The following is a 14,058-nucleotide window of genomic DNA, read 5'->3' as shown; positions in this document are numbered from 1 at the left end:
ACGTTGCGAGATCCGCGGGGATTATCCATGGTTAAAGAGGACTTGGGGGTGCTGGATCGGTCTGCAGATGTGGTGCAAAACAGCCGCAAAACGACGCTTCGGAGGACGGCTTTGAGGGAGATGGACTGCCGTGAAGCTACTGCTTCTATGATCGGCCAGAGAGAGAGAGGTGACGTAGAACCCTTGCTATATATATGAGGATTAACTGACGTCATATTTGACGTCATAGCAGACGTCATACTAGGACTTTGACTGACCACGTTATGCTAGGACTTGACTGTCGTCAGGGGATGATCGGATTATGCATGAGTGGCCTTCAGCTTGAAATATGGTCTGGAGACCTCACGTCTTTTGCCGCATAGATCACACACAATACTGTGCGCTCTGCAGTTACGCGCATTGTGTCTGGGCCCAAGACATGAAAAACATCTACCAAAACGTTTCAGTTTTTCTCTTCTAATATCCACAGTAAACTCTGTGCATTCTCGGGACTTATGATCATGTCTTCCACAGAACAGACAGTCATTTTCTTCATTTGGACTCCATGTATGAAATGTCGCAGTTGAAGCTGTGGTGCCATATGATCGTCTCATTCTGCACTCCTTCTCGCGCTCCCGATCATGGCGCACGTTCCTTTCCTCATGTTGGAAACTGTCTTTTCTTTGAGTCAGATTAGCTGTCCTCTCTCTGCTTTCCACATCCAATTTCAGAAAGTCCATCAGTTCCTTTGCTTTGAGCTCTTGGTCAGCTTCCTTTCGGGTGAAAGCAAGAGCAACTTCTTCTGGAATCATTTTGAGCAATATGGGACACAATAGGCTACCATATGCATCGGATACAACGCCCAGCGCATCCAGGCTGCGCACCTGCACTTCACAGTTGTCATACAAATTACGCAAAGCCGCCACATCATTTGCCCTCTTCACTGGAGTCAAATTTTATAATTTATTCATGTGCGCATTTACACCAAATATTTGAGGCCAAATCGACTTGTTAACATTTGAATTGCAGAATCATAATTATCATCGCACAAAGCAAAGCCTGCTACCATACTGGCAGCTGTGCCATGTAGGAATGACTTCAAGTAATTAAACTTGTCTGATTTTGTTAAACTGTCGTTCTTGTGTATGGCCGTGTCATATTGACTCCAGAATCCTTGCCATTCACTTATTTCTCCAGAAAACCTCTGTATGACAAGTTTGGGAAGTTTGACTGTGTGACTGTGATTTATTTGTCTGTTCTGCCGGCCTGAACCAGCGCTTGAATTTCCATCTGAGCCTGTGCGCGTTGCTTGTTTGATCCTTGTTTTCCGTGTACATATACCATCCATATATTCTAGAGCAGTGTTTATTTCATCTTCCAATTCATCCACATCAGTCTCTGCTTCAATGTCTCTGTCATATTCAACTAGACTTTGTTCCTTGCTTAACAACAGTTCCATATATTCTTCCAATACATCAAGGTACGGTTCCCTCTTCGTTAGTTCCCCATCAATCTTATTTAAAAGTCTGGTTGTAGCTGCTCTTACCACCCCTCGTATTCGTTTCATTCTGGGAATGTCCGTCATGGTGGTTCCTTTGTCTTTCCTCGCAGCTTCAATCATGAATCGTCTGTTTCATTCTCTTGGTTTCTCCCGGCTTTGTAAGTGCAGGAAAGACGATCTCAGACAGTTCTTGGCATTTTCACAATTATTTTCTTTTATTGCCTATAAGTTACAACCTAAGACTTGGGGAAAGGGGATATGGAACAATGGATGGATCTCACATTCTAAACGCATCGGATAGAAAAAAATATAGCCTATGGCTGGATGTCATGAGATTAGATGAAAGTTTGGGCAGAATGATCTCGTTTTCTCTCTTCTCCCCCACTGCATGATGCAACATCCTCTGAATGACACCTCATCCTCTGAATGACACCTATCACTTTTACTGGATCTGATTACTTTATTCTATTTTATTTACTGGATTTTATTATTGAGTATTTGTATTTTATTTGGCCTATATATGCTCCCCGCCCCACCCCATGCCCACAGGCTCTGACAAATATGTTCATTCTCAATAAAATCTTCAGTAATCAATCAGAGTGGCTTTAAAAGCCAGATTGGCAGCAGCTGGCGCAGTGTGATCAATATGGCAGACCAAAACAGATCCGCGAAGTTCACAGCTGAGGAGAAATTGGGGCTGGCGAATCAGGTGATATATCTGTCCACCATTCATTTTGAATAGCTACAAAACAACTCTTTACTTAAGTCGTTTATTCATCTATCCATCCAAGTTCAAATGTACCATAGGGCATTATTTGGGGAGGGGAATTACCCCGCCGGGAAGCCTGAGGCCTGGCGTAGAATAGCTGCCAGCGTCAGCTCGGCGTCTGGCACTGTCAGAACACCAGAACAGTGTCACAAAAAACATGACACTGTCAGACGGCGAGCTAAAGAAAAGCTGGCAGCCTCTCGCCGGGCCCAGAGCCAGACCGGCGGGGGCCCCTCTCAAAATGACCCCGACACTGAGCTGAGCCCCAGCGAGGAGGTCACTGCAGCCAGTATCCCCCCGGAGATGGTGGGGGGTTTTGGGGGACCACAGGTGGGCGGTAAGTAATCCAATTAACTCTTCATTTATTCCCTTTGTTTAATTATAGGAATAATACCATACTAATCCAATAACAATCGATAATCATATAGGCTAGCGGGAGACTACCACACTATCATTAGAACCTATCAATAAATGTGTATTCAGTACAGAGTAATCAGCAGTGTCCGGTGTGCGTAATGACTGCAGGCAAATTTGTTGGACACGTGCTTTGCGCACGGATGGGATCAAGCACACCATTGTGGAATGGAGCTCCTGTCAGAACAGCAGACGTAGTAGGCTAATCAGTGCAAATATTCACATAGAACAGTCTTCATTCAGAGTCGGTGACAAACAGATTGAGTGCTCATACAATTATTTTATTTACAGCAGTGGACACCACTGAGTCGGAGGGCGAGGGCTCTCCTCCCATCCACTCCCCCTCCCCTCCACCGGGACCATCAGGGGGCGAGCGCTCCCCAGGACCGTCAGTGAGCAACGGCGCCCGCTCCCGCAACCGGCCAGGGTCGCCGACAGGCCGCTCGAGACCCGGCCGCTCCTCTCCCAGGCACCCCGCCTCCCCTCAACCGGGACCATATGGGTTGAGCGGCAGCAGCAGCGGTGCCCGCTCCCGCAACCGGCCTGGGTCGCCAGGGACAGACCGCTCCAGGACCGGCCGCCTGCATGCGGAGAGCGAGCGCTTCCTCCAGCTCCAGGAGGCTGGCTTCAACATCATGGAAGTCGGTTTCAAACGTCTGGAGGCCGGCCTCTTGGGGCTGAGGGAGGAGCTCTCCCGCGGCCTCCGGGAGGTCAGGGAGGAGATGGCCTCTCGGAGGCAGATGCAGGACGGCCACCTGGGGCGGCTCACTCAGGCGGTCCAGGGCGGGGCGCGCCAGCTGCTGCTGCTGTCGCTCCTCCACCACCGCCGCGGCCGCAGTCAGCTCCACTGCTGCACGACCGGTTCCATGACGCTGTTCCGACCTCTCGCTGTTCCGACCTCCCCTCTCCCAGCCCCCATGCCTAAACCTAACCTCCCCCAGACCCTAACCCAAAACCTAACCTCTCCCACCCCCACGCCTAAACCTAACCTCCCCCAGACCCTAACCCAAAACCTAACCTCTCCCACCCCCCACGCCTAAAGCTAAGGTCGGCATTGCGGGTGGTCGGCATAGCGGGTGGACACCGCACGACCCGCCTTCGCCACCACCAGCGCTGCTCCGCTCCCCGCATCTCTTGCGTGATGCCCGGCATCCTGTCAGGAGGAGGGGACGGCCCCGTGGAGGGAGAGGAGAGAGAAGAGGACGCCCCTATTAATTTAATCTTTTGCTTTGTCCCTTTTGCTTTGTCATTGTTTTTCATATTTTCTTTAGAATTGTAGCCTAATTAAATATCCCCCTCCCTTGAGATCGTTTTGTGTCCAGTCTTTCTTGCACTTAATGTAGGCTACACTGTGTATTTCCCAAAAAGTGGAAGAGTAATTTAAATTCAAAGCTTAAAATGCATTACACTACACCCATGTGAACAAAACAGTTTGCTTACCATGCTATCTCACCAGCCTGCCTGCCAGCTCATCCCGAAGCGCCCGTGCTGCTGCTGCTTCGTTGGGCCCCCCTCCACTCGGCACACGCAGTTCAGCTTTATGCCTCACAATGTCCTGTAATGTCCCCTCTTCAATGTCAACGAGCAATCCTTCACACATTGCAATGTTATGCAACACACAACATGCCACGAAAAATGCTGCAACTTTCTGAGGGGTGTATTGTAATGTGCCACCTGACTTATCCAAACATCTGAATCGCATTTTAAGCAATCCAAACGTTCTTTCTATGACAGCGCGTGCTCTCCGGTGTTTTGCATTGTAGGCCATAGCACGCGCTGTTGTTGGCTGGATGTATGTGGTCATCAGCCATGTCTTCAATGGATAACCATTGTCCCCTAACAGCCACGCATCCAGGGGGGGATCCCCCTGGAAGACTGCAGGAATGACAGAATTGGTTAATATAAAGGAGTCATGGCTACTTCCAGGATAATTTAGCGGCTTTAGCTCAGGAGGTAGAGCGGGTCGGCCAATGACGCAAGGGTTGGCGGTTCGATCCCCGCTCCCTCCCAGCTGCTGTCATTGTGTCCTTGGGCAAGACACTTAACCCCAAATTGCTCCCGATGGTGTGTAGGCACCCTGCGTGGCAGCCTGCCGCCATTGGTGTATGAATGGGTGAATGTAGACTACCTACTGATTGTAAAGCGCTTTGGATAAAAGCGCTATATAAATGCAGACCATAATTTGCGAATGCATGAGTGATGTTACAATGAGCATCACAAATTACCTGGATATTGATGGAATGGGTCCCCTTACGGTTCATGTACATTTGTGCATTCTGCGACGGGGCACGCAGTTCCACGTGGGTGCAATCGATAGCACCCAGAACCGCAGGGAACCCATACTTAGCCATGAAACCCGCTTTTACCCGGGCTTGGCGGTCAGGTGTGCGGGGCCATTTGATATACCTGCCTGCATGTCGGACTAGGCTTGCTGTAACTGCGTGTAAGGCCGAGCTGATGGTGGATTGTGTCATGCCTCCAATGACACTGAGGGGATGTTGGAATGACCCAGAGGCATAGAAATACAAAGCAGCAGTGACTTTTACTGCAACGGGTAGTGCATGGGGAGAGCTGGAATGAGGCTGCAGATCATCTGCCAAGAGATGGCAGATGTCGGTAACAACCTGACGGGTGAGGCGCAGGTCCCTCCGGCACTCCTCCTCGCTGTGGGCAAGCAGATAGGCTACTTTTCACAAACTGATTGCAGGGTGCTTTTACTAATACATATGCAATGGGAATTAGGAGAAGCAAGGCAGACTTAATACATGACAAGCAGGGTATTTTTACAGGGCAATATTTTCACAAAGCGTGTGTAGGTCTACCTGATGTTCAGGTATGTGGTCCTAGGCCGGTACACCCTCTCGGCCTCCTCCCTCTGCTGCCTCATCAGCATGAGGGCAAATCTGAGATCCATTTCGACTTAATTGGATAAATAGTACAATAGATTAGCTAATGCACGACATTTTACCAATGAAATCAATGACTGATTGAAGTCTGTTCAACTTACAAGGAGATCAGGGTTTCTTTTCTGCTTTTTTGTCTTTTGTCTGCTTTTTTGATCCTGCTTTTCATTCAGGATCAGCAGGTTTGAGAGCACAGAGGTTATATAGGCTTCTAAACAGGTGAAGGGCGTCATTGGAAATTGCTACAGTGGTAGACGGATCAATAAGCGTGTTTTACCGCAACGCGCGTTACTTCTGTTTGCCGTTAGTATGTGGTATCAAAGTGGGACACTAGGGGGCGGCAGCGCACAACTACCTACAGTACAGTATATGCAGCGCACAGCGCACACACACACTGACACAGCACAGCGGTGATCAGAGAGAGGAGGGAGTGCAGGCTGTTTTTTCAACAGTGCAATAGAGTGTGTGTGTGTGCGCGTGATTTATAGCCAGCTAAAAATAATGTTTTTTTATTATTATTATTATTATTATTATTATAGCAGGTGAGTCAGTCAGCCTTATTTAAACATTTTAAGGCAGAATATTTATGTCTCTCCCCTTGATTAAGGTGTAGGCTATGGGAGTTATTTATTTTGTTTATAATAAAACAGATATTTATACACACACAGGCACACACAGGCATATAACATCAGGCTATATATATGTAGGCCTATATAATTATGATGAGTGTTTTACTAAAGTGTAGTGTACAAATATTGGCTTGACACACAGCAGAGTCTCAATGCAAACACGTTTATTGTAAGTTTTACAATATAATCAGTGATATTGTTTTATGAAAAGCAAATTAACAACTTTAAAAAACAAGAACCAAGGGCTTTTTTTCCAAATTCTTCCATTCTTGTCCGTTTATCTTCCTGTTGCTTCCCCGCCGAGTTCAACCACCAAGGGCAGAACTGTGTCGAGGTGGTCGATGTAACGGTTGCAGGTTTCTCGCGTGAGTTTTGTGGTCCAAAACTCGTGGATAGCCTGCATCAAGGCGTCCTTTGTCTTCGGCTTCACCCAGTTCAGACCCTCTCCAGCAATACACAGGCGAGCCGCCGTGTGCTTCGGGTCATTATCTGTTGGAAAGTCAACAAAATACTTTAGTATAGGCTACTATAGATTCAATAACTAATTTATTGATATATCTACAGGTATACATGTAGTGTTTTTACCTTGAAACCTTGTCCGTTTATCTTCCTGTTGCTTCCCCGCCGAGTTCAACCACCAAGGGCAGAACTGTGTCGAGGTGGTCGATGTATCGGTTGCAGGTTTCTCGCGTGAGTTTTGTGGTCCAAAACTCGTGGATAGCCTGCATCAAGGCGTCCTTTGTCTTCGGCTTGCACTTCCGTCGAATGTAGACCTTCATTTTATGCCACACCAACTCAATGGGGTTTAAATCGGGCGACCTATGATATCAATGACAGTCAACAAATTAACACATTCACTGCCAGCCGTTTTTTTTTACTGTAGGTAGGTTCTGCCAGAGGGTTTTTTTGAGGATTCTGGCTTATCTTTCAAGACCCGAGGATTCTTTTCTGCTAAGATTTTGTGAACACACAATATCTCAAAATAACTAATAGAATGTGTGCTTTCTCTGTCTAAAAGAGTTAGTTTGTAGAGTTAGTAGTTATGTAAGCATTAGCAGTTGAATACAGCATGGTTTCAGCATCTGAAAAATTATTCAGAGATAAACGGCTTTTTGTGAAATTCGATAGAACAGTCACTTTAACCATTCATTTTTGGCATCAGTAAGACGTCAGACATCTAAACAATAGTTTTGAACAGTAATTTCCTCCATAACAGCAGGAAACCCCCCTCTGCTTCCAACTCCTCCCTCCGTGGGCGTTCTCCTCCGCCCTCCTTGGCTCTGCAGCGGGTCTGTGACAAACGAGTTGCTGCTGCCTGGCAGTCTGGATGGGGCTCGCTGGATGGGTTTCGCTCGTTTCTTGGCGGTCCGGTTGAGAGCTCTGATGAAGCTCTTGCGATTCTGGGCTTATTTATGGTGCGTGTTTCAAAGTGTGCATCCAGTCTATTCTTGGAACCCCCCACCGTTGCCACCGCTGTGCGTCAGCGCGAAAGTGAAAGCGTTTTCGCCATCCATTTCACTGTATGAGAACGGCTTCCTCACGCTTTTCCCTCCAGTTTTGGCTCGCCTCTTTCTACTGTGGAGAGACATGTCGCCACTCAGTGGGTCGGTAAAATAGATTATACACATTCAATACCTCCAATTCTGGTATAGGAGACGTAAAAGGGTTAGATCAACGTCCCACCGTCAAAAAAAAAAAAAATCACCTCGCCATTGGCAGTGAACGTGTTAATAACAATAATAACATAAATAAAAATAAAAGAATAATAAAAATAAAACAATAATAATAATAAAACTCACTCTGCTGGTGTCTTCACCCAGTTCAGACCCTGTTCAGCAATACACAGGCGAGCCGCCGTGTGCTTCGGGTCATTATCTGTTGGAAAGTCACCAAAATACTTTAGTATAGGCTACTATAGATTCAATAACTAATTTATTGATATATCTACAGGTATACATGTAGTGTTTTTACCTTGAAAGAAGCGATGTCCCGTCACAGAAAATCTACGTTTCACATAGGGTGCAGCCAGTTTTCGAATAATCTCTTCTTCATAGAAGATCCAATCCATAATCCCTAGTCCATAATGCACAGTTAATTTAGAACATTAGATGTGATCATGCAACATGTGACATGCGTTGACATTGTGCCATATTTGCAGGCAATAGCTGGCTATTTCCCTAGTGCTGCAGCCCTTACGTGCCATCTGTCTGATCGATTCACTGGTGTGTTGCTTCAGTTTCCCCATGATGTGAGAGTCAGAACAATATCCTACTGTTAAACACTATTCTATAAACATTCTTTGCGGACCTGAATGAGGTGAGAGGCACCCGGTTAACCACGCCTCCGGTTAACCACGCCTCCTTGTAGGGGCATAAATAGCACAGGTTGACGGCCAATCCCATTAATGATGGAGACCACAGATTTCTACAGACAACGCCGAGCCGTGCTTCGCCCATCGCGCAATGCCTCCCTAACCCCTCAGAACAAGAAGAAGCGTGCAGCTCGAGGCTTGGAGAACAGACCTCCTTCAGCCAAGCGAGCTCCCCCCGCTCCTCCACCCAAGCCAGCACCACCACCACCACCACCAGCCAAGCGAGCACCACCTTCGAAAAAACGCATGGTGCCGAAAAAAGCGGTATGTACAAGTTATATAGCCTACAGTATATAGACGGTTTTCATTATTATTATTATTATTATTATTATAGAAATATTATATATATATTATAGAAAATGGATCTTATCACGTCTCTCTCTACGCAGCCACAGGAATGTTAAATCTTAAAATTAATTTCGTGGCTTTTCTGTTCCATATTGTAGGGTGCCGCTCTCATGGCTATCTCAGAACTGGCCTATACTGTACCGCCGGCAGCAGCAGCAGGAGGTGACGGTGATGGTGACGCGTCAACACTGAGACGGAGAACTGAGGAGCTGAGGACGGCTAGACAAAGGGCCGCTGCACAGTTAGCCGAAGCCACTGCTACTCACAATGCAGAGATGGAGAGCATGCGAGAAGCCACGCAGAAGCAGGTCGATGCTCTGATATAGCAGAACAGGGCCGCCGAGATGAAGGCGGAAGCGAACAGCAATGCGCGGCTGCTCAGGCTGACTGAGGAGATGAGCCAGATGAGGAGAAGCTTCGATGGAGAGATGAGCCAGATGAGGAGAAGCTTTGATGCGCTGCGCGAGGAGAACGCGTCTCTTCGGTCGGGGGACCGACAGACCCCAGACACACCTGCTCCCGCTAGGGCGGCATCTACACCAGCTCTACCCCCCGCCAGGTCAGCATCAGCCAGCCTCCCTAAGCAGTCTCTCTTGGGCCTTCACAGGCAACACGCAGAGCTGCGAGCTGTCCCTGTGTTGACGCCACGGCACGAGGAATTCCTCCGCACGAAAAGTCAAGGACGCGTCGACAGATATGGGGCTTTGCTGTTCCGTTTGGTCATCACAGAGGAACAATATCGGGCCTGGGGTTTGACGACCAATTGGGATGGCTCCAGAGGAAAATGGGCGCTTCCGGAGAACCTGCGACGCTTCATTATAGACACCACGGCTGAGCAGTATCCCACCATGACTCTTGCCGACGAGAAGTCTGTGATAAACCGCATTAATGAACTGTTGCGAACACCACGGCAATTCAGCTCATTTTATTTGTTCCCCCTCTAGAGTAGCAGTATGAGTATGGCTGATAACTGAAACATTTCTTGTTGTTTTTTCACTTTTTCACAGCCTTTTTTGTAGGCCATATTTTGACTTTTTTGACTTGACGTGTTATTACAATTTATACACAGTGCAATTTCATTATTTTCAACATTTTCTTCAAATAAACGTGTTTGCATTTAGACTGTGTGTGTGTGCTTCTTGTAGCCTACTGTATTCTGTGTCTTTTCACAAGGCCCTATTGTGGCTATCATTGAAAATGTTTTAATCACATGAATAAACAAACGTCTTCAGTCAGAGTATTTTATTAGTATTATAGTATTTTAGATGAGGTTAGTGGGGAAAATTATAACAGTTATATGCAATGAAGAAACTCTGTTATATGCATCAATAATCTCCTTTATTAGGCCTAATATTTAGGCCTAAGTAGCCTAAATAAAAATGAAATAAATAGTCTACTCTATATAGGCTACAAAACACAAGTTATCCGAGTTTTAAAACTAAATTAAACTAGGCCAAGGCACATTGGGAAAACCTTCATCATTTCTCACACACAAAATAAAAAATAAAGTAGCCTGGTAAAAATTTACCAGTAGATATTGCTGTGTAAAATAAATAGACTACAAAACGAATTATGCAATTATCTTAAACGAATTAAGCATGTATCGAACTTCAGTCAGGCCTAATCGCCTGTAGTACTTCTCTCAGTCAGGCGGGCGGCCGTGCTGCTGCTCCCCGACGAGAACCGTCAGGCTCTGCGCACGCTGGTGTGCCTGGGCCATTAAATCTTCTCCTTAAGGTTAAACCTTTTAAGGAAAACATAAGCACAAGATTTAAGGGTGTTTTGTGCAGCCGATTCAATTTTAAGGACACCTTAACTCTGACTCTAAGGGAAATCCGTCATAAGATTTAATCGAATCACACACGCATGCACACACACACACACACACACACACACACACACACACTGACATACACACAGTAGCATAACATTAAATGATCTCTGCTATGAAGAAACTCTGTTATATGCATCAATAACATGCCTAAATAGCCTAAATAAAAATGAAATAGTCTACTCTATATAGTTTTTAGTTATTTAGTTTTAAAACTAAATTAAACTAAGGACTAATCCTATGGGTCTAATGCGCAATAGCACATATTTGTAGCATAAAATTAAATGATCTCTGTCAATTTAAAATAAAGTGCAATTTAAAATAAATAAAAATAAATAACAGTCTTTCTTTACAGACTGCTACGCCTAGTTTTGCGTTCACCTTCAGGAATACAAGCTTGGACAAAGTTGCAAAGTGAATTCAACCCACCTGTTTCCATGAAGTCCATCCATTGCTGGCTGCCCGCGTATGTTTCTTTCTATTCCGTTCTACATTAACCAGTAATTCTGCCCGTTTTATGCCAGATATTAAATTCAAAACATACGTTGTTGGTCAGGATCTATTCTGTATGAAACGTTAACGTTGCTTTGTGCCTTTCAATATTGCTGGTATGTTTGTGAATGCATTCGCAGCGGTGCCGGGCCGGAAAGCCAAACAGCACCGCAACGACTTCATACAATTTAATCAACCCCCCCTCCTAATAATAGCCATATAAGACAAATAAAAATGTTACTATAATAAACATAGGAATAAAACAAACAAGGTGTTTCCGTACAAGAACACTTTTTATTTGCAAAAACACAACCCTATCGAACTTCAGTCAGGCCTAATCGCCTGTAGTATTTCTCTCAGTCGGGATGCTCTCAAGGATGCTCACAGATGACACCTGGTGGTCAACGGTGCAACTACACCTCGATTAGTTTTAAAGGTCCCATTCCGTGCAAAAGCTGTTTTTACTTGTAAATGCATATATACTGCTGTCAGCCCTCCCTGTAATGAGTGGTCACACGCTCAGAACTGCCACAGTTGGATTTGTCCCTATCCAGCGTCCCCCTGCAGTCTCCTCCAAGCCACACCCCCAAACGCTTCGTTTGCCCAGAGGGGAATCTGGGGGAATTGGGACGTCACTAGCTTCCTCCTGCATACTGCGCGGGTCTCTCTCACACAAGCTACCTGCACCATTTAGTCTATAGCCACAAAATTAACACCTCTAGCTGGAGCGACGCCAACTGTACGTGATCCAGCAACTGCAGAGGTGCATTCGGTAAGTCTAGGCATTTTGAGATGTCCTCTTTAGCGTAGTACCGTTAAGTTAACGATAACTCGCAACCTAGCGTGCTGGTCCACAGACGCTAATCTGATTGGCCGCTGGGAGCCTGGGGCGGGCTCTCCCTCAGCGGCCAATGGGAACTGTTAGTTCTGAATATATTATAGAAACAGGCCATTCTTGGGAAGCGACGAGATGAGGAAGTGAGAACTCCGTCACAACAAACGGGGTTGCTATATTTTCGACAGATTAATCCAGAATCATGTTTTATGGACCAGAGACACACGTTTTTAAGAGGTTACAGCTGCACGAATTGGGACCTTTAATGCCGCCGCGCGTCATTACACAGCTTGCGGTAAGGCACGCTTATTGATCCGTCTACCACTGTATAGATTGCCACTGCTCTCCTATAGGCTGCCCTGTTGTGCTGTTCTTACTAGAGCGGGAAACAAGCCGACGTCTATGCGCTGCGGCTTGTTCAGCACCTCGGACAGCTCCGGTGCCACAGACGGGGGAAACATTTGGAAATAATTCTAACTACTATGCTTTGCACACAGAAAATATAAATACAACAGACAATTCTGTAATGAATAGCTGTAATGAAGAGTGGGGTTTGAAGAAGCGCTACACAAACGTTTCTCCAGTTTCTCTCTTTCTTTCTCTCTCTCTCCCTTTCTCTCACATTAAACGATATACATGCCTATAATGTCAATTATCTGAATGAAATAATAATACATATTAATTAGGAATATTAGTAATATTAGTAGCCTAGCTAATTTCGGGGGGGGGGGTAATAAAATGTTGAGCTATATTAATACAACGTTAATATTGCTAATCAAAATGTTCCAAAACGATTTTTTTATACATCAAATATGTGTAGTTAGACAGCTATCCCATTTGAAAAAGATCAGACAGATATAACTCTGCTGCTGTCTGGATGCTGCACATAAATGGGGATGATTATGATAGCCTAAACTAAATAAATGAAACTGTGCATTACAGCTTCACCCAAAGCCTGAGAAGGGTTGCCACTGCATGCTGTAATCTTCCAATCTTATATTCTATTGTATTCTAAAATATTTTTTTCTATATATTCTATTCTCCATTCACTATCCTGTCCCCGGCGCACTGAATAGGCCTGGTTTTCAAAAGCGCAAAGCGCTAAATTTATGCCAGGTGGGAAGATATTACGGCCGGGACACACATCTTGCTGTGCGTCTGCGTGCCGTTTTCATTTCGGCGGCCATGTTAACAGGTTACAGCAGCCACACCACCGGCATCAGACGCGCGTCTCAGGCGCGTGTCTTGCGAGCGTGAGACGCGCGTCATCTAGAGAATAGAAGCGAAGCCTATTTTTTCCTTTTACCGCGCGCGTCTCTACACAAATAGACACAAAAAGACATTAAAATGATATTTTACAGGGGCAGCCACAGCCAATCAAGGCTCGTTTTGATTTGAGAGGAGAGGATGAGCTGAGCTCACAGCTGCAGTTCTCCTGCCCTCTGAAAACCACATAGGCTACAACGTGGCTTCGTTCCTCCCCTCCGCACCACACACACACAGACACACACACACACACAAATCATACTGCCTCGATTCTGAAGTGAGCCCAAGGTAAACTCTATAGGAAGATAGTTGGCAGACAGGCAGCAAGCAGCAGCTGCACGCACCAGCCACGCTGCCTGTGTGGATGCCGCGGGTGTGCCAGCCGCAGCAAGCACGCCACGCACACGCCACGCACACGCAAGATGTGTGTCCCGGCCGTTAGGCCGGCATTTAAGGCCGAAACGCCCATTCTCGCCCATTCAGGGAGTGCGCCACGCCCATTCAGCGTAAAGCACATTTACCAGCCTAAAGCCATGTTGATATCTTCCCGAGACAGGCGCAAGGCACGTTTTTAAGCGCCGAAGGCCCGTTTTAGCGCCGAAGGCCTGTGGGAGAATAGGGCCCCTAGAGTCTATCAGTCTGATGACTAATATGATTGGGACAGACGGCTGATGTTTCGGGGTTTCCACTATAGAGCGGAGGTCCTGACCCTTCCGCCAT

The sequence above is a fragment of the Poromitra crassiceps genome, assembly GCF_964638095.1.
Source record: "Poromitra crassiceps genome assembly, contig: HAP1_SCAFFOLD_91, whole genome shotgun sequence".
In the NCBI taxonomy this organism is placed as follows: domain Eukaryota; kingdom Metazoa; phylum Chordata; class Actinopteri; order Beryciformes; family Melamphaidae; genus Poromitra; species Poromitra crassiceps.
Note: the sequence above shows the minus strand (reverse complement) of the source record.